A 20,692-nucleotide genomic window follows, 5' to 3' on the forward strand; every position below is an offset into this window, starting at 1 on the left:
ATGACTTTCATTCTCTTTCTATTTTCTGCCGTGGTCGGGCTTTGAGTCTTACTCAACTTCACACCTTGCAACACAGGCAAGAACTCCTTCTTTGACTGTTCCATTTTGAACTATTTCAAAAATTTATCAAGGTATGTATTCATTGAAAAATCTTATCAAGCGTCTTCATCTATCTATATAGATCTTGATGCTCAATGTGTAAGCAGCTTCACCAAGGTCTTTCTTTGAAAAACTTTTATTCAAGTATCCTTTCATGCTTTGCAGAATAATTCTACATTATTTCCGATCAACAATATGTCATTCACATATACTTATCAGAAATGTTGTAGTGCTCCCACTCACTTTCTTGTAAATACAGGCTTCACCGTAAGTCTGTACAAAAACTATATGCTTTGATCAACTTATCAAAGCGTATATTCCAACTCCGAGATTCTTGCACCAGTCCATAAATGGATCGCTGGAGCTTGCACACTTTGTTAGCTCCCTTTGGATCGACAAAACCTTCCGGTTGCATCATATACAACTCTTCTTCCAGAAATCCATTCAGGAATGCAGTTTTGACATCCATCTGCCAAATTTCATAATCATAAAATGCGGCAATTGCTAACATGATTCGGACAGACTTTTAAGCATCGATACGAGTAAGAAAATCTCATCGTATTCAACACCTTGAACTTTGTCAAAAACCTTTTTCGACAAGTCTAGCTTTGTAGATAGTAACACTACTATCAACGTCCGTCTTCCTCTTGAAGATCCATTTATTCTTAATGACTCACCGATCATCGGGCAAGTCAATCAAAGTCTACACTTTGTTCTCATACATGGATCATATCTCAGATTTCATGGCCTCAAGCCATTTCGTGGAATCTGGGCTCATCATTGCTTCCTCATAGTTCGTAGGTTCATCATGGTCTAGTAACATGACTTCCAGAACATGATTACCGTACCACTCTGGTGCGGATCTTACTCTGGAAGACCTACGAGGTTTGGTAGTAACTTGATCTGAAGTTTGATGATCATCATCATTAACTTCCTCACTTATTGGTGTAGGAATCACTGGAACTGATTTCTGTGATGAACTACTTTCCAATAAGGGAGAAGGTATAATTACCTCATCAAGTTCTACTCTCCTCCCACTCACTTCTTTCGAGAGAAACTCCTTCTCTGGAAAGGATCCATTTTAGCAACGAATGTCTTGCCTTCGGATCTGTGATAGAAGGTGTACCCAACAATTTCCTTTGGGTATTCTATGAAGACGCACTTCTCCGATTTGGGTTCGAGCTTATCAGGATGAAACTTTTTCACATAAGCATCGCAGCCCCAAACTTTAAGAAACAACAGCTTAGGTTTACTGCTAAACCATAGTTCATACAGTGTCGTCTCAACGGATTTAGATGGTGCCCTATTTTAAAACGTGAATGCAGCTGTCTCTAATGCATAACCCCAAAACGATAGTGGTAAAGAGATATCATAGATCGCACCATATCAAATAAAGTGCGGTTACGACGTTCGGACACACCATAACGATGTGGTGTTCCAGGTGGCGTGAGCTGTGAAACTATTCCACATTGTTTTAATTGAAGACCAAACTCGTAACTCAAATATTTGTCTCCGCGATCAGATCGCAGAAACTTTATTTTCTTGTTACGATGATTTTTCCACTTCACTCTGAAATTCTTTGAACCTTTCAACTATTTCAGACTTATGTTTCATCAAGTAGATATACCCATATCTGCTCAAATCATCTTGTGAAGGTCAGAAAACAACGATGCTTGCCACGAGCATCAGCACTCATTGGATCGCATACATCGGTATGTATTATTTCCAATAAGTCAGTAGCTCGTTCCATTGTTCCGGAGAACGGAGTTTTAGTCATCTTGCCCAAAAGGCACAGTTCGCAAGCATCAAGTGATTCATAATCAAGTGATTCCAAAATTCCATCAGTATGGAGTTTCTTCATGCGCTTTACACCAATATGACCTAAACGGCAGTGCTACAAACAAGTTGCACTTATCATTATTAACTTTGCATCTTTTGGTTTCAATATTATGATTATGTGTATCACTACGATCGAGATCCAACAAACTATTTTCATTGGGTGTGTAACCATATAAGGTTCTATTCATGTAAACAGAACAACAATTTATTCTCTTACTTAAATGAATAATCGTATTACAATAAACATGATCAAATCATATTCATGCTCAACGCAAACACCAAATAACACTTATTTAGGTTCAACACTAATCCCGAAAGTATAGGGAGTGTGTGACGATGATCATATCAATCTTGGAACCACTTCCAACACACATCGTCACTTCACCCTTAACTAGTCTCTGTTTATTCTGCAACTCCCGTTTCGAGTTACTAATCTTAGCAACTGAACTAGTATCAAATACTGAGGGTTTGCGATAAACACTAGTAAAGTACACATCAATAACATGTATATCAAATATACTTATGTTCACTTTGCCATCCTTCTTATCCGCCAATCACTTGGGGTAGATCCGCTTCCAGTGACCAGTCCCTTTGCAGTAGAAACACTTAGTCTCAGGCTTAGGATCAGACTTGGGCTTCTTCACTTGAGCAGCAACTTGCTTGCTGTTCTTCTTGAAGTTCCCCTTCTTCCTTCTGCCCCTTTTCTTGAAACTAGTGGTCTTGTCTACCATCAACACTTGATGTTTTTCTCGATTTCTACCTTCGTCAATTTCCGCATTACGAAGAGCTTGGGAATCGTTTCCGTTATCCCTTGCATGTCATAGTTCATCACGAAGTTCTACTAACTTGGTGATGGTGACTAGAGAATTCTGTCAATCACTATCTTATCTGGAAGATTAACTCCCACTTGATTCAAGCGATTGTAGTACTCAGACAATCTGAGCACATGCTCACTAGTTGAGCGATTCTCCTCCATCTTTTAGCTATAGAACTTGTTGGAGACTTCATATCTCTCAACTCGGGTATTTGCTTGAAATATTAGCTTCAACTCCTGGAACATCTCATATGGTCCATGACATTCAAAACGTCTTTGAAGTCCCGATTCTAAGCCGTTAAGCATGGTGCACTTAAACTATCAAGTAGTCATCATATTGAGCTAGCCAAACGTTCATAACGTCTGCATTTGCTCCTGCAATAGGTCCGTCACCTAGCGGTGCATTAAGGACATAATTCTTCTGTGCAGCAATGAGGATTTAACCTCAGATCACGGATCAAATCCGCAACATTGCTACTAACATTTTTCAACACAATTTTCTCTAGGAACATATCAAAATAAACACAGGGAAGCAACAACGCGAGCTATTGATCTACAACATGATTTGCAAAATACTACCAGGACTAAGTTCATGATAAATTTAAGTTCAATTTAATCATATTACTTAAGAACTCCCACTTAGATAGACATCCCTCTAATCCTCTAAGTGATCACGTGATCCAAATCAACTAAACCATGTCCGATCATCACGTGAGATGGAGTAGTTTCATCGGTGAACATCATTATGTTGATCATATCTACTATATGATTCACGCTCGACCTTTCGGTCTCCGTGTTCCGAGGCCATATCTGCATATGCTAGGCTCGTCAAGTTTAACCTGAGTATTCTGCGTGTGCAAAACTGGCTTGTACCCGTTGTAGATGGACGTAGAGCTTATCACACCCGATCATCACGTGGTGTCTGGGCACGACGAACTTTGGCAACGGTGCATACTCAGGGAGAACACTTCTTGATAATTTAGTGAGAGATCATCTTATAATGCTACCGTCAATCAAAGCAAGATAAGATGCATAAAAGGATAAACATCACATGCAATCAATATAAGTGATATGATATGGCCATCATCATCTTGTGCTTGTGATCTCCATCTCCGAAGCACCGTCATGATCACCATCGTCACCGGCGCGACACCTTGATCTCCATCGTAGCATCGTTGTCGTCTCGCCAATCTTATGCTTCCACGACTATCACTACCGTTTAGTAATAAAGTAAAGCATTACATCGCGATTGCATTGCATACAATAAAGCGACAACCATATGGCTCCTGCCAGTTGCCGATAACTCGGTTACAAAACATGATCATCTCATACAATAAAATTCAGCATCATGCCTTGACCATATCACATCACAACATGCCCTGCAAAAACAAGTTAGACGTCCTCTACTTTGTTGTTGCATGTTTTACGTGGCTGCTACGGGCTTAAGTAAGAACCAATCTCACCTACGCATCAAAACCACAACGATAGTTTGTCAAATAGACTCCGTTTTAACCTTCTCAAGGACCGGGCGTAGCCATACTTGGTTCAACTAAAGTTGGAGAGACAGTCGCCCGCAAGCCATCTATGTGCAAAGCACGTCGAGGGAACCGGTCTCGCGTAAGCGTACGCGTAAGGTTGGTCCGGGTCGTCTCGTCCAACAATACCGCCGAAACAAAGTATGACATGCTGGTAGGCAGTATGACTTGTATCGTCCACAACTCACTTGTGTTCTACTCGTGCATATAACATCAACATAAGTAACCTAGGCTCGGATGCCACTGTTGGGTTTCGTAGTAATTTCAAAAAATTTCCTACGCACACGCAAGATCATGTGATGCATAGCAACGAGGGGAGAGTGTTGTCTACGTACCCAACGCAGACCGACTGCGGAAGCGATGACACGACGTAGAGGAAGTAGTCGTACGTCTTCACGATCCAACCGATCAAGCACCGAAACTACGGCACCTCCGAGTTCGAGCACACGTTCAGCCCGATGACGATCCCCGGACTCCGATCCAGCAAAGTGTCGGGGAAGAGTTCCGTCAGCACGACGGCGTGGTGACGATCTTGATGTACTACAGCAGCAGGGCTTCGCCTAAACTCCGCTACAGTATTATCGAGGTCTATGGTGGCAGGGGGCACCGCACACGGCTAAGGAATAGATCACGTGGATCAACTTGTGTGTCATGGGGTGTCCCCCTGCCTCCGTATATAAAGGAGCAAGGGAGGAGGAGGCCGGCCCTAGGAGGAGGGCGCGCCATGATGTGGTGTCCTACTAGGACTCCAAGTCCTAGTAGGAGTCCACCAAGAGGGGAGGAAGGGAGAAGGAAGTGGATGAGAAGGAAAGGTGGCCGGCCCCCTTTTCCCTAGTCCAATTCGGACTAGAGGGGAGGGGGGGCGCAGCCTTTTTCTCCTCTTCCCACTAAAGCCCATCAAGGCCCAATACTCTTCCCCGTATTCCCGTAACTCCCCGGTACTCCCGAAAATACCCGAATCACTCGGAACCTTTCCGAACTCCGAATATAGTCGTCCAATATATCGATCTTTACGTCTCGACCATTTCGAGACTCCTCGTCATGTCCCCGATCTCATCCGGGACTCCGAACTCCTTCGGTACATCAAAACTCATAAACTCATAATATAAATGTCATCGTAACCTTAAGCGTGCGGACCCTACGGGTTCGAGAACAATGTAGACATGACCGAGACACGTCTCCGGTCAATAACCAATAGCGGGACCTGGATGCCCATATTGGCTCCTACATATTCTACGAAGATCTTTATCGGTCAGACCGCATAACGACATACGTTGTTCCCTTTGTCATCGGTATGTTACTTGCCCGAGATTTGATCGTCGGTATCCAATACCTAGTTCAATCTCGTTACCGGCAAGTCTCTTTACTCGTTCCGTAATACATCATCTCACAACTAACATATTAGTTGCAGTGCTTGCAAGGCTTATGTGATGTGCATTACCGAGAGGGCCCAGAGATACCTCTCCGACAATCGGAGTGACAAATCCTAATCTCGAAATACGCCAACCCAACATCTACCTTTGGAGACACCTGTAATGCTCCTTTATAATCACCCAGTTACGTTGTGACGTTTGGTAGCACCCAAAGTGTTCCTCCGGCAAACGGGAGTTGCATAATCTCATAGTCATAGGAACATGTATAAGTCATGAAGAAAGCAATAGCAACATACTAAACGATCAGGTGCTAAGCTAATGGAATGGGTCATATCAATCAGATCATTCAACTAATGATGTGACCTCGTTAATCAAATAACAACTCATTGTTCATGGTCAGGAAACATAACCATCTTTGATTAACGAGCTAGTCAAGTAGAGGCATACTAGTGACACTCTGTTTGTCTATGTATTCACACATGTATTATGTTTCCAGTTAATACAATTCTAGCATGAATAATAAACATTTATCATGATATAAGGAATAAATAATAACTTTATTATTGCCTCTAGGGCATATTTCCTTCAATCACAAGCTTGAGCGTTGTATTGCAGCATTTTCAACTCTTCCGCGGTAGCTTCACGGTTCGGTTCTTTCCCATCAAAGAATTCAGCTTGCAAGCCAATACACACAATAGCCCAAACGGCGGGGTTATGTCCAAGAATATGCATTTTCATCTTATGCTTCCAACTAGCAAAATTAGTGCCATCAAAGTAAGGACCTCTACGGTGATAATTTCCCTCACTAGACGCCATACTCTCCTAGGTTGTGAAACAAAGGCTATGACCACCAAAAGCTATGGAAATCAAAGCAAATGGAGACCAAAGCTCTGATACCACTTGTAGGATCGAAAGTATGTCTAGAGGGGGGTGATTAGACTACTTGACCAAATAAAAAACTAGCCTTTTCCCAATTTTAGTTCTTGGCAGATTTTAGCTATCTTAGCACAAGTCAAGCAATCTCCACACAATTCAAGCAAGCATGCAAAGAGTATATGAGCAGCAGAAAGTAAAGCATGCAACTTGCAAGAATGTAAAGGGAAGGGTTTGGAGGATTCAAACGCAATTGGAGACACGGATGTTTTGTCGTGGTTCCGATAGGTGGTGCTATCGTACATCCACGTTGATGGAGACTTCAACCCACGAAGGGTAACGGTTGCGCGAGTCCACGGAGGGCTCCACCCACGAAGGGTCCACGAAGAAGCAACCTTGTCTATTCCATCATGGCCGTCGCCCACAAAGGACTTGCCTCACTAGCGGTAGATATTTACGAAGTAGGCGATCTCCTTGCCCTTACAAACTCCTTGGTTCAACTCCACAATCTTGTCGGAGGCTCCCAAGTGACACCTAGCCAATCTAGGAGACACCACTCTCCAAGAAGTAACAAATGGTGTGTTGATGATGAACTCCTTGCTCTTGTGCTTCAAATGATAGTCTCCCCAACACTCAACTCTCTCTCACAGGATATGGATTTGGTGGAAAGAAGATTTGAGTGGAAAGCAACTTGGGGAAGGCTAGAGATCAAGATTCATATGGTTGGAATGGAATATCTTGACCTCAACACAAGTGAGGTGGTTCTCTCTCAGAAAATGTGTATTGAAAGTGTAGGTATGTTCTGATGGCTTTCTCCACGAATGAAGAGTGGGTGGAGGGGTATATATAGCCTCCACACAAAATCTAACCGTTACACACAATTTGCGAAACTCGGTGGGACCGAATGGTTAAACTCGGTCGTACCGATTCAGCAAACCTAGTGACCGTTAGGATTTTCGGTGGGATTGAGATGCAACTCGGTAGGACCGATATGGTTAGGGTTAGGGCATAACGTAATCTTGGTGTGACCGATTACACAAACTTGGTGGGACTGATTTTGGTAATAAGCTAGCCAGAGAGTTGGTCAGGTAAACTCGGTGGGACCGATTCGCTCATCTCGGTGAGACCAAAATGTTACAAAAGGGAAACATAGAGTTTACATTGCAATCTCGGTGGGACCGATCGCTCATCTCGGTAAGACCGAAACGTTACGAAGGGAAACAGAGAGATTACAATCCCATCTCGGTGAGACCGAGATCCCTATCGGTGAGACCGATTTGCCTAGGGTTTGTGGCAGTGGCTATGACATTTGAAACTCGGTGGCGCCGGATAGAAAGAATCGGTGGGGCCGAGTTTGACTTTTGGTTTAGGTCATATGTGGATGTGGGAAGGTAGTTGAGGATTTTGGAGCATATCACTAAGCACTTTGAGCAAGCAAGTCATTCAGCAACACCTCATCCCTCCTTGATAGTATTGGCTTTTCCTATAGACTCAATGTGATCTTGGATCACTAAAATATAAAATGTAGACTCTTGAGCTTCAAGCTTGAGCCAAACTTTTTGTCCTTAGAATTTTGAGGGATCCACTTTCCTCATCCATGCCATGCCATTCATTGAGCTTTTCCTGAAATATTAATCTAGTCATCTAAGTGATACATGATCCGAGTCAACTAAGTCGTGTCCGATCATCACGTGAGACGGACTAGTCATCATCGGTGAACATCTTCATGTTGATCGTATCCACTATACGACTCATGTTCGACCTTTCGGTCTTCCGTGTTCCGAGGCCATGTCTATACATGCTAGGCTCGTCAAGTTAACCTAAGTGTATTGCGTGTGTAAATATGGCTTACACCCGTTGTATGCGAACGTTAGAACCTATCACACCCGATCATCACGTGGTGCTTTGGAACAACGGACCTTAGCAACAGTGCACAGTTACGGGGAACACTTTCTTGAAATTTTAGTGAGGGATCATCTTATTTATGCTATCGTCGTCCTAAGCAAATAAGATGTAAAACATGACAAACATCACATGCAAATCATAAAGTGACATGATATGGCCAATATCATCTTGCGCCTTTGATCTCCATCTTCAAGGCGCGGCATGAACACCATCGTCACCGGCATGACACCATGATCTCCATCATCATGATCTCCATCATCGTGTCTTCATGAAGTTGTCTCGCCAACTATTACTTCTACTACTATGGCTAACGGTTAGCAATAAAGTAAAGTAATTACATGACGTTTATGTTGACACGCAGGTCATAAATAAATTAAGACAACTCCTATGGCTCCTGCCAGTTGTCATAGTCATCGACATGCAAGTCGTGATTCCTATTACAAGAACATGATCAATCTCATACATCACATATATCATTCATCACATCCTTTTGGCCATATCACATCACACGGCATATGCTGCAAAAACAAGTTAGACGTCCTCTAATTGTTGTTGCAAGTTTTTTTACGTGGCTGCTATAGGTTTCTAGCAAGAACGTTTCTTACCTACGCCAAAAACACAACGTGATATGCCAATTTCTATTTACCCTTCATAAGGACCCTTTTCATTGAATCCGATCCGACTAAAGTGGGAGAGACAGACACCCTCTAGCCACCTTATGCAACTAGTGCATGTCAGTCGGTGGAACCAGCCTCACGTAAGCGTACGTGTAAGGTCGGTCCGGGCCGCTTCATCCCACGATACCGACGAATCAAGATAAGACTAGTAACGTCAAGTAAATTGACAAAATCGACGCCCACAACAACTTGTGTTCTACTCGTGCATAGAAACTACGCATAGACCTAGCTCATGATGCCACTGTTGGGGATCGTAGTAGAAATTCAAAAAAAATTCCTACGTGTCACCAAGATCAATCTATGGAGAGACTAGCAACGAGAGAGAGGAGTGCATCTTCATACCCTTGAAGATCGCAATGCGGAAGCGTTACAAGAACGCAGTTGGTGGAGTCGTACACGCAGCGATTCAGATCGCGGTCGATTCCGATCTAAGCGTCGAACAACGGCGCCTCCGCGTTCAACACACGTACAGCCCGATGACGTCTCCCACGCCTTGATCCAGTAAGGAGAGAGGGAGAGGTTGGGGAAGACTCCGTCCAGCAGCAGCACAACGGCGTGGTGATGGTGGAGGAGCGCGGTACTCTAGCAAGGCTTCGCCAAGCACTACGAGAGACGAGGAGGGAGAGGGGTAGGGCTGTGCCAAGAGAGAGAGATCAAATCATATGTGTTGGGCAGCCCCATACCTCAAGTATATATAGGGGGAGGGGTTGCGCCCCCTCTAGGGTTCCCTCCCCAAAGGGGGGCGGCAGCCTTAGATCCCATCTAGGGTGGCGGCTAGAGGGGAGAGGGAGAGAGGGGGGTGCCCTAGGGTGGGCCTTAAGGCCCATCTGGACCTAGGGTTTGCCCCCTCCCACTCTCCCTGCGCCTTGGGCCTTGGTGGGGGGCGCACCAGCCTACCTGGGGCTGGTCCCCTCCCACACTTGGCCCACGCAGCCTCCTGGGGCTGGTGGCCCCACCTGGTGGACCCCCGGGATCCTCTCGGTGGTCCCGGTACGTTACCGATAGCACCCAAAACTTTTCCGGTGACCAAAACGGGACTTCCCATATATAAATCTTTACCTCCGGACCATTCCGGAACTCCTCGTAACGTCCGGGATCTCATTCGGGACTCCGAACAACATTCGGTAACCACGTACATACTTTCCCTATAACCCTACGGTCATCGAACCTTAAGTGTGTAGACCCTACGGGTTCGGGAACCATGTAGACATGACCGAGACAACTCTCCGGCCAATAACCAACAGCGGGATCTAGATACCCATGTTGGCTCCCACATGTTACACGATGATCTCATCGGATGAACCACGATGTCAAGGATTCAATCAATCCCGTATACAATTCCCTTTGTCTACCGGTATAGTACTTGCCCGAGATTCGATCGTCGGTATCCCGATACCTTGTTCAATCTCGTTACCGGCAAGTCTCTTTACTCGTTCTGTAACACATCATCTCGTGATCAACTCCTTGGTCACATTGTGCACATTATAATGATGTCCTACCGAGTGGGCCCAGAGATACCTCTCCATTTACACGGAGTGACAAATCCCAGTCTCGATTCGTGCCAACCCAACAGACACTTTCGGAGATACCCGCAGTGCACCTTTATAGCCACCCAGTTACGTTGTGACGTTTGGTACACCCAAAGCATTCCTACGGTATCCGGGAGTTGCACAATCTCATGGTCTAAGGAAATGATACTTGACATTAGAAAAGCTTTAGCAAACGAACTACACGATCTTGTGCTATGCTTAGGATTGGGTCTTGTCCATCACATCATTCTCCTAATGATGTGATCCCATTATCAATGACATCCAATGTCCATGGTCAGGAAACTGTAACCATCTATTGATCAACGAGCTAGTCAACTAGAGGCTTACTAGGGACATAGTGTTGTCTATGTATCCACACATGTATCTGAGTTTCCTATCAATACAATTCTAGCATGGATAATAAACGATTATCATGAACAAGGAAATATAATAATAACTAATTTATTATTGCCTCTAGGGTATATTTCCAACATTGTGAACCGGGATTCCAAGCTTGATCGGGTTGTCCCGGGAGGAGGATTTTCCTTCGTTGATCGTGAGAGCTTGTCATGGGCTAAGTTAGGACACCCCTGCAGGGTTTAAACTTTTGAGAGTCATGCCCGCGGTTATGTGGCAGATGGGAATTTTTAATATCCGGTTGTAGAGAACTTGACACCAGATCTAAAATAAAATACACCAACTGCGTGTGTTACTGTGACTGTCTCTTTTCGAGTGAGTCAAGAAGAGAACATGGTGGGGTTATGTTTGAACGTAAGTAGTTCAGGATCACTTCTTGATCATTACTAGTTTGCGACTATTGCGTAGTTTCTCATCTTATTCTTGTACTTGTAAGTTAGCCACCATACAATGCTTAGTGCTGCTGCAACCTCACCACTTATCCATGTCATACCCATTAAGCTTTGCTATTCTTGATACCCATGGTAATGGGATTTCTGAGTCCTCGTTGCTCAGAGATTACTACAACAACAATTGCAGGTACGGGTAATGTGATGATCATGATGCGAGAGCGATGTTTACTTGTTTTGGAGTTCTTCTTCTGCTTCTTCTTCGATCAGGGGATAGGTTCCTGGTCGGCAGTCTGGGCTAGCAGGGTGGATGTCGCTCTTGCTTTTCGTTTGTCTTCATCCGTGGTCGGATGTCGATCTTCTATATGATGTTTGCTATGTATTGATGTATTCTTGTGGCATTTGTATGCCTTTGCATGTATCCCCAGCTATTATGTAATGGTACGATGTAATGATATCCACCTTGCAAAAGTGTCTTCAATATGCGGCTCTATCCTTGGTGGGACCTTCGAGTTCCTCTCAGATAGGATCGCACATTGGGCATGACATTAGGTTCATCCTTGAGGCGGCAATATCTGTAGCGTGGCGCGCATGACACAAGGGGGCTGAATCCCAGGGTAGAACAGTCCCGATGTGATGTGCAAAAAGTTAATGACAGAAGATCGATCTTGGGGAAAATCAACATGGTTAGAAATGTACTTATCCAACCTGCATTTTCGATGCCTCTTGACCCATTACATTTCTGGCAAAAGTATAAAAATTATGAATAAGCTTTAAGAACACAACAACTACCACCTGCTATAGGAAGTCCCGATTGTACTCTTCACACACACAGAATTAAGGTTATTGGGTACAATGATTCATTTTTCTTGAAACTATAAAGGCTTTAGTAGTTTACAAAACAATCGGTGTGGATGAGAGAGTTGCCTATAGCAAGTAATGGACTCCAGCCACCACGCATCATGGCCAAAGTTTCCCACTTGTCATCATGACTTCTCCCTCTGACCAGCTCAAGGTGTGCCAATGAAAGTTTCGTCGTACACGGAGTTATGTCTCCAATCTAATATTCTTGAACTTAAAACTAAGAATAATCAACAATTCACCGTGACACATGGAAGTATTGTGGATTCATGGTACATAAAGAAGTATATCAAGGGAAACGGAAAGATCCAACCTTGAAATTGAATCCATGTGACCTTACCTAGATGGGAATCATGGCCACATTGGAGCCCCACCGTGACCATCCCCATCACCGAGACCACTATGTCGAGACAAGATTAAAAGACAATATCGCATCCTTTTCCTCCTCCCTCAGCTGCGCCTTCTATGTCGGCACGAGAAGTCCATCGCATCATAAATCCACACCAACTAGCGGAGACATGGTGTGTGAGGCTACCGTTGGGCTTGAATCTAGCCATGATGAGCTAGGGCTTTGAATCCTTCCCCAAATAGCCAATCACATGGATCTTCCCTTGCGTGCACCATCTCCATTGGCTTGTGCCGCTTTCCATCGACTAGTGTAGACCATCGTTGTCGTCGCCTATAAAAGAGAGGTTGAGAGAAGCAAAGACGCTAGACTATCATATCGACGCCTCTGCTGGATCCCCCGAGCAAGGAGTTTTTTTTAGAAGCGCGGGAGCAGATCGCTTTGGACCCTCGATTAGATAAATGGGTTGTGAGAACAATCCTAGTTAACTAGAGGGCTAGGTTTTGGCTTCTGGAGCAGCAACCCATTAGGACAGCTGGGCCAGTAATTAAAAGGTGTGTCGCTTAGTGTACACTACCGCCGCTAATGCATTTGAGGGAAAAGTGAGAGAAGCGGAGGGGCTAGACCGTCGGATCAACCCCTCGGTTGGATCCCCTCAAGCAAACATTTTTTTACAATCGCATCAATAGGTCGCTTTGGACATCGGTTAGATAAATGGACTAAGATAACATGCCCAGTTTACCTTAGGGCTCGGTTTTGGCTTCTAGAGCAGTAGCCCATTATGACAACTAGGCTAGTAATTAAAAGGTGTGTCGCTTAGTGTACATCATCGCCGCCATTGCCGGTGAGAGAGAGGTTGAGAGAAGGGGGGCAGACTATCGGATCGAATAGTCTTTTTTACGAGCGAAGCAACAGGTAGCTTTGGGCCCTCAGGTAGATAAATGTGATGGGAGACCAGGCCGAGTTTAATTGATTTCGCGGTTTTGGCTTCTGGAGCAACAGCCCACTAGGACAGCTGGGCGAGTAATTAAAAGGTGTGTCGCCCAATGTACACCATCACCGTCGTCACCAAATGAGAGAGAGATTGAGAAAAGCGGAGGGGCAGACTATCGGATTGATGCCTCCGTTGGATCCCCTCGAGTGAACACTTATTTTACGAGTGCAGGAACAAATCACTTTGGGCCCTCTGTTAATTAAATGGGCCGGGAGAACAGACCTAGTTTACCAGAGGGTTCGGTTTTGGCTTCTGGAGCAACAATCCCGTTAGGACAGCTGGGCTAGTAATTAAAAGGTGCATTGGAGGTCGCTATATACACCGGGTCTGACGGCCAGACAAGGCCAAATCGGCAAAAATGGACAGACTGAAATGAGAGGGCGTGAGAGGGCAAGGATTAGGTGCAGTCCTAAATATATATATCTGAGTTCCTAAAAAAGATAAAAATAATAAAATAGTAAGCAAATGTATTGCACCAACACCAACTTGAAATTGTCTAATCTCTTTCTTTTTGTTTCTAAAATTGTTTGATGGGCTATAAGCTAAATTCCCTGATTTCTGGACTAAAGATGTTTTTTTTTTCTGATTTCCTGCAACATTTCAAGAAGTCTCAGCTAAACCGCCACCAATTTCAATGAACTAATTCCTCTGAAAATGGCACCTGCGACTATCAACACTCTCTCTGCACCACAATTTGCATGAACACTTGTATAATTCTATCAGGTCACTCTTTTTTGGAAAAAGGTAACGAAGCTGCTCCCTCAGGCTCTGCATCAATCGGTGCACACGGCCACAACACTAGTTGGTCATGGTTGTCGGCTCACTGATCCACCATTTATTTTCTGCCCTGAACCTGGAAGCTGAACCTAACGCTGTATACTGTCCTGTACAGTTATCATTGATATGGGGATCCGGGGGCTATCCCTTCCACGGTGAAAAGGGCTGGCCGGTCCACCTGGGCTAGTGCTAACTGAATTGCTCGCCTCCTGCATCTCCGACCGATCAGAAGTACTGTTCAAGAACTTGTCGAGCCTCGCATGGATCGCACATATGAGATGGTGGAGATCCAGCACCATGTCTAGAATGTAGTGTTCGGTCTTCTCCTTGTCGGCATGGTATAGCGTCTGAATCTTGAGCGCCTTCCCGCCATTGGTTCCGTTGGGCGCCCTGTTAAGAATTCACGATACACCATCATCAGTAACACACATTTCAAGTTTTGTTGCGCATCTAGTGCACGGGAATGTAGACAAGAGGATCATTGTTATTATACCCTTGGTCCTGCCATTCGCCAAGCATTCGACGCCCCACCCTGATGTGCAGAATGGAGAAAATAAAATGATCAGGTCAGCAGATCATTCATTCAGCAAAATTTTTGCAGAAACTAGTTGAGATGGTTGGATGAATTTGTTGTGTATCTTCAAAGAGTATGCGTCTTTGCGGTACCTTATTGTGGATTCTGCCATGGGCAAGAGCCATTTCATTGTCTTGTTCATGTCATATGTGAGCTGTTCAACTGTCCTCTGAAGAAAGCACATGCCAAGATCAGAAAACGATAAGCATGATAAAACCTATCAAGTTCGTAGGAAACAATTGCTACCTTTTCTTTGTACTCGTGACATTTCAACTTGGTTTGTATGGCTGATCTGACACAAGGAGGCAACGCTTGGTACAATGAATCAATGCCGCTCTTCGGAATTGACGGTACAAATGATGCCTGATAATCAGAAACCTTGATCAGAAACAGATAAGACAAATTTGACCGTCCAATTTGGGCATCAAATTAACTGAAATTCTAAAAGAGTGGAACAATGCATTGTCATTGCGTGCTCTTAGCGGACAAATTTGCATTGAGTAAACTATGGGCAGAACTAATTATGTTGATGTGTTTATGTCATTTGCGACTACGTTTGGCCATTATCCTTAATAATGGCTTGATGAGCTGTATTTGACATGATAATACATAGAGAAGGATCGTACCAAACTCTTTATCTTGAAAATGATGTTCGCATAATGCAGCGCGAGATCGGCAGACCCTAAAGTTAGCTGAATCGTCCGTTTCACTTCCACTGATTCATCTTCGTATTTCTTGAAGACATTTTTTATCTCTAACCGCAAGAAATGTACAACACAAACAAGTTTTTCCACAACCTGCAGTAGAACAGTATGGAATATAAGTTTCTTGAAGATATTTATTTAAGTATGTATTTTTCATAAATCATTACTAGTAAAAGAGAAATTTAATCACCAGCATAGGGGTATAGAATTACATGTTCCATCTTCTTCATCCAAAGTGTTTGCTTCTTCAAGTCCTTGACGAATTTTCTTTCGATCTCCACAGCGTTCGAAAGAGATTGGATTGAACAGAATTGCTCCTCCTGTCCTTCCATATGCTCTTGATAATTTTTCTTGTATATCTCCTCGGAGATGTCGAACCGACGCATTCCATGGTACAATTGCTGCACAACAGAAAATATAAGACATCGACCGCATCAGAACTCCAGTGTTTCTAGAGGAGGGAAATTTATCAAGCACATAAGCATAATGAACTATGAATGAGTCAACTGACCACTGTCTGCTCCGCAAGCGCCATGAGATACTGCATACTGGAAGCTGCTGCTTCTTTAGAGTATTTCTGATGTGTGGGTTCAGACTCCAACCTCGAGAAATGCTGATCCAAGTTGTGCCATTTCGGATCTCTGCATAGGTTTCCGTACCGAGCAACATCTGTAGCAAACTCCCTAAACTCCTCCCTGCATATATAAAATATATAAATTAGACCCACAAAAAAATGCATATAAGCAAATGTACAACCAGAAAGGAAGAGAAGCACTGCTAGTTAAATTAAGTTGCTTGAAAATGTCACTGCTTACCTTTTTTCGGCTCCGACAAGAGCAAGCAACTTGTTGCAATCATCTGAAACCAAGCATCGGACACCTTGGGACTGAAGCACCGCAGACTTCAGGTTCCTCAAACTTTGTTCAGAGAGGAATGTCATCAGATTGTAGCCCTTGCCAATTGTGTTGGCAACCTCAAAGGCCATGATCTCTATTGTCCTAGTTTCTTTGGCAGCAATACAGGACCTTATGCGAGAAATTGCAGTTTTCGGGGTACTCGAAGTCCCTGGTGACTTCCCTGATTCTGCTTTGAAGGTTTTGCTGGAAAACATGTCTGTTTGTGATGCCTGTAAGATCAAAGTGACAATATCAGAGGAGGCTTTTCTAATAGGATAGTTTGGTTGATTCACATTACATGATTAATCATATACATAACTCATAATTTTCCAGGGAATCTATCGTTTTCATGAACAATAGGCAAACAGAAGATATGCTTTGACAAGAAAAATAAACATAATTTCAACCACACTCCTATTAACAAATTCATCAACTATATCAAAATCCAAGACGAAAAAAACTCTCCCTGAAACGCCAATTCTTGTGGGGGGGGAAATCCATTTTGTAAAAATAATCACCAATTGATCAAACAAGATTTCTGTCCAAGCAGGAGTACACAAACCAAGCATCAAGGAAGTAATAATATGTCGGGCCACTTGCCTTTGATTTCCCCTTGTCAGACAATGTTGTCTCCTTGGCGGCCAGCGGCGGCGGCCTACCACCCTTCCCGCCTTCGCCGGCGATCTCCGGCGCCGTCTTCCTGCTCCGCTTATTTCCCATCCCAACGGATTGCAACTTCGGCGGCTGCTGCTGCTGCTGCTTCTCCTCCCCCTCCTCCTCATGGCAAGCAGAGGTTTCTTGATCCGAAGACGACAAGGATCCCAGCGCAAGCCTTCCCGAACAGCAGAGCCAACCCATCTTCCTCAATCCGATCAGGAAAGAACTCAAAACTCCACAGTTTCGGCGGCAAGTCGCGGTCTTTAGGGGAGATCCACCAATACGCCCATTCAAAATGATCGTGCAAGAAGCTCTGATTGCAAGAATCGGGAGAAATCAATGACGGGATCCACACAAGAACATCCACAAAGGAGATGACCAGGAAATGGGGGGGACAATCGAAGAACGACGTTAATGTATAGCAGTTTGCAAGTGGGGGGAGGAAAGTCTACTCGTTAAGTAAACAAGTAAAGAATCCAGGTTTGATGCGCATTTTGCTCTTAGTTTAATGGTTGACTTGTGTATCCAGGTGGGAAGGCAAGATGGTCAAAACCCACAAATCAGATCTATTCTCTCCTCTTGTTTACTTCAGAAGAAAAATCAGACAAACCATCTCACATGCTCCTAGATCCGTTCCTCTCCATTCTAGTTTTGGTAAACTTTTATTTTAGATTAGTTTTGGTTAGCTTTTAGGTAGCCTACTTGACTTTGGGGTGGATTATGATTATTCCGACCTAGCCAATTTCTATCTAATCTATTCTTCATGATTATGCAATACCGAATGCCTTTCCATCCCCTCTCACGGAGAAGATATTCAAAGAACTCGAGATAAGGGGCTTACCCGATGTATTCCTTACATGGTTGATCATCGTCGATGCACGGGGAGGGGGAACTCGGTTTTTTGCCTGATTGTAGTCTCATCTTATGTATGCCTTCACTTGCATATCTTAGTGCGGTGTTGAGATGGTAGTGGTGTACACGCGATGGAATGAGTTTATTCAGCGGCACCAAGGTTCGGTTGGTCGGTGGAGTCGTGCTTGCAGGGTTGGTAGAGCTTACTACCGTATCACGCTATATCTGGCTGACGATAGGGGTGGTCCTTCATTTGGCTTGGTGTGCAAGGTCGTTGGTTCGGTGGTCATCGAGGTTCTCCTGAAGTGGTGGGGTCGGGCCAAAATAGTGACAAGCTTGGGATGCGCCCTGTCGATAGTGAAAACACAAGAAGCCAATGCCAAGTAAAAAAATAGAGGTTGTTAGTGTTTTCCGCAACGTTGCTACTCTCAGAGCTTACCACCGCACCACGCTATATCTGTTGAGGATAGAGATGGTCCTTCATTTGGCTTGGTCTTCAAGGTCTTTGGCTCGGTGGTCATCGAGATTCTTCTCGGGTGGTGGAGTTGGGCCAAAATATTGACAAGCTTGGGATGAGCCGTGTCGATATTGTAAACTCAAGAAAGAAGCCAATGCCATATAAAAAATAGCTAGGTTCTTAATTTGTTTCCTCTGCCTCAGCTACTCTCATCATTGTATGTGCTTCTTTAACCTCAATCGACAAAAATCATGCTTACCTCCTTGCCCTCCTCCTATCTTCTTCTGTTTGACATTATGCACAATGGTACGAATACGACACTTAATTTTAAAGTTTTCTTGCAAAATACACCATTTTCCAACTTAACATGCCCTAACCAGACCCTCTATATATTTTAATAATATATGTACGGGCATGGCGTTGTCGGGGGACTGATCCACGAACACCTATGGGACCGGCGGGCCGAGTCCCTTTCGATTCGGTGAGGGCGGAGGTTGCGCAAAGAGCAGATCGAGGCAAAGCACGCGAGCAGTTTACCCAGGTTCGGGCCGCACGGATGCGTAAAACCCTACTCCTGCTTTGTGGTTTGTATTGAGTTCTTGCTCGGGAGCGCGGAGTGCTACAGTACACACCAGCGGCTAACCAGACCGAGTGTGAGTGTGTTCTGAACTGGCTAACTAGCTAACCCGCTAACCAGCCAACCCCCTCTATGTTGCGCATAGGCCTCCTTTTATATGCTCAAGGGGTCACCGACAGGTGGCAACGTAGACAAGGGTAAAAATGTAAAGGTGCTGCGGTAGGTACAGCTACCTGCTACAGTGTATCATATCTAACCCTGACGGCAGGGGACAAGGGCATTAAATGCCCGTCTGTGTCGCCTAAACAGTGCAAAAGGGACCGCCAGGGACGCCACCGCTTGCCACGATGGCAATCTTGTCAGCGCCGCTTGCCACCGCGCACCCCTGGCTGCACAGCCTCCCGCCACGTACGCCTGGAAGGGTCCCAGAGCGACACGTTGGTGGATGTGCTGGAGCGCGGGCGCGGAGTGGTGGCTTGCCGCGGCAAGCGCCTTGCCGCGGTCGTTGTCTTGTCACGTCCGGGAGCTTGTCGCTCACCGGGCCTCGCCGGGGCGCGTGGCGCGTCGCGGCAAGCTCCTTGAGGTGCCTTGGTTGGCCTTCCTGACAAGCTCCTCTTGTCGGGGTCTTGAGATGCCTTGGTTGGCCTTCCCGGCAAGCTCCTCTTGCCGGGGTCTTGTCTCCTTGGCTTGGATACTTTGTTCTTGAATGGCTCCAAAGGAACCACGGAGGACCTTGGCGGTCACCCGGCAAGCCTTGCCGCGGGACGCTGCGACTGCCCGTGCACAAGTTTGAGATACTAGGGTACCCCTACTCTAGTACACCGACAGGAGCCCCCGGGCCTGGGCCATACACGGTGCCGAGCGCTGTTGGGCCAGGCCCAAAACAGGGCACGGGCACGCGCGGCCTAGGTTACGCCGTATCTCTCTCCGTATCCACCGCGCCCTCCCCGAACGGCACGCATTGAATGCGGCGTCGTGGGAGAGATCGTGGGTGGTTTCTTTATTCAGAAATGCGAAACGTCCGCCCCCTCCCTCTTTATAAGCAGGGGAAACAGGGGAAGTTCGCCCATTCGCCCGTTGCTGCTTCCAATCTCAGAAATCTCCGCCGCTCCCTCGCCTTCCCAAAGCTGAGAGAGAGAGAGCAGCGCTCCACCCCCCATCGCCACCAGTACCACCAACGCCGTTGACCTCCTCCACCACTTCCGCCATGGCTCCAAAAGCCGACAAGGGGAAGGTCGTGAAGTCGACCGAGGCGCAGCGGCTTGCGGCGCTGCGGAAGGAGCGGCCCGTCTTCCCCCCCAAGCTTGCCGCGAAGGAGCTGAGGGAGAACTACTACCTCTTCTGGTCGACGGAGACGCGCGCGCATCCGCGCACGAAGGTACTCCCCGCCGCCGCTTGGAAGGAGGCCCCAAGCGAATACCCCTTCTTCGCATTGTTCTTCTACTGCGGGCTCTGCCCGCCCTTCTCTGAGTTCTTCTGCGACATCATGAATACCTACGGATTCCACCTCCTTGACTTCACCCCCAATGTCGTTCTGACCATGGCAG

General features: G+C 45.4%; 1 pseudogene; it reads right to left on the reverse strand.

The window, feature by feature from the left end:
- Positions 1–14,101: 14,101 nt before the first annotated feature.
- LOC123083873 (protein PSK SIMULATOR 1-like) lies at positions 14,102–20,354 on the reverse strand (annotated as a pseudogene).
- Between the last annotated feature and the right edge of the window lie 338 nt (positions 20,355–20,692).

The sequence above is a fragment of the Triticum aestivum genome, chromosome 4A (assembly GCF_018294505.1).
Source record: "Triticum aestivum cultivar Chinese Spring chromosome 4A, IWGSC CS RefSeq v2.1, whole genome shotgun sequence".
NCBI lineage: Eukaryota > Viridiplantae > Streptophyta > Magnoliopsida > Poales > Poaceae > Triticum > Triticum aestivum.